The sequence below is a fragment of the Myotis brandtii genome, unplaced genomic scaffold (assembly GCF_000412655.1).
Source record: "Myotis brandtii unplaced genomic scaffold, ASM41265v1 scaffold240, whole genome shotgun sequence".
Classification (NCBI taxonomy): domain Eukaryota; kingdom Metazoa; phylum Chordata; class Mammalia; order Chiroptera; family Vespertilionidae; genus Myotis; species Myotis brandtii.
The window spans coordinates 6113080-6114537 of record NW_005359064.1 but is presented as its reverse complement, the minus strand read 5'-3'; positions in this window follow the sequence as shown (position 1 = coordinate 6114537).

Below are 1458 nucleotides of genomic sequence, written 5' to 3'. Positions count from 1 at the left end.
AGGTGCCTCCACCCCAGGTGCTGAGCCCTCGGAACATCGGGCTTCTATCCTTGCGATTCAAAGGGGCCCAGAAGACTGATAGGATGAGAGAGCCAGCATGGAGGCCAGAGCAGAGGGAGCCGTCAGATTTGGGGGCTGGAAGTGAAGCTCAAAGAACAGTAGGAGCTGTTGGAGCCCTGATTTCCCTATTGGAGGGACAGCAGTGACCTGAACAGGTCTGAGGCCTTGCCCTAGAGGAGACTTCTGAACCCCTCTGGCTAAAGAGGCCCCCACTTCCTCCACAGTACCCCTCAAGACGCATTGCTGGTGTGGGGCTGGGAGGTCGCTGTGTTGCAAATTAAATATCCCTGTAGAAGGCAGTCCCTAAGCAAACGGATTTCTTTGAACCCCGCAACCCTCCACCCCCTCTCCCTGCCAGCGAATTAGGTGCCCATAGGAAAAGGCGAGAAGACTTGGATTACAAAGAGGGCAAACTTATGGTCCCAGAGGGGCCGCCTGCCTCTGATAAGCGAAGTTTAAACAAAGGGCGCCCAGGAAAGGGCTACGTGGGGCCGGTAAAACCGGGGCAGCCACAGCCCGACCTAGGCAAGTGAGACCCTATAGACCAGGCTTCGGATCCCTCGTCCCCAGCTCTCCCGCAAAAGCATCTCGGGTTGTGCCGACCCACACTTCGCTGGGGGCAACTCGGGTCACGTGCAAAGGCGTCAGAAAATTCAGTTCTGTTGTTGTGCTTTCCCGGTCCTTCTCGAAATCTTGTTTCCATGCAACATTCGAGAGCGATCAAAAGGCAGCCGCCCCGCATTCGCAACAACTCTTGAGAACGAACAACAACAAACCAACCAACCAACCAAACAAAAACAAACAAACAAAAAACCCAAAAAACAAAAACGGGAGCGTGTTCCTCTGAAGGTGCCCGGGAGTCCGAGGCCCTGAACGGAAATAAATCTGCCCTCCTCAGGCCGACCCTGCGGTTCCTGAGGGCTGCCCTGACCCTCCTGAGACGCTTGTTCGGGCAGAAGTGATAGGATGGCCCCCGCTGCTAGTGCACAAGGCGTCTGGCTGGTGTCGGTCTGTCTGTCTGGCACAGGCAGGCTGCAGAGCAGTCCCTTTATTGGTCAGCTGGGCGTCCTGCTGCCTGGCGCCGCGCTGTTCTCTCCCAGGCGGGTTCGTTCCTCCGGGAGAACACAGCAGTCCCGCGTCCAACGCAGGCGCTCCCATGCAAGCGGAGGCCTCGGCTGCCGGCCTGCTTGCCTTTCGGGACGGCAACCCCAGGGCCTCGAGGAGCCCGGCGGGGCTCCCTTTTCCGTTTTTTTCTTTAGGCCCGGATAGCGGGAGGGAGGCCGGTGCGGATCTCCTGAGGCCCCTGCTCAAGCATTGCTTAACTGCCCTGCTCAGCTCCTCTGCAAGGCGATTTTCTGAGCCGCCGAGCAGGGTAATTAAATCCCCGCCCGCGCTCCC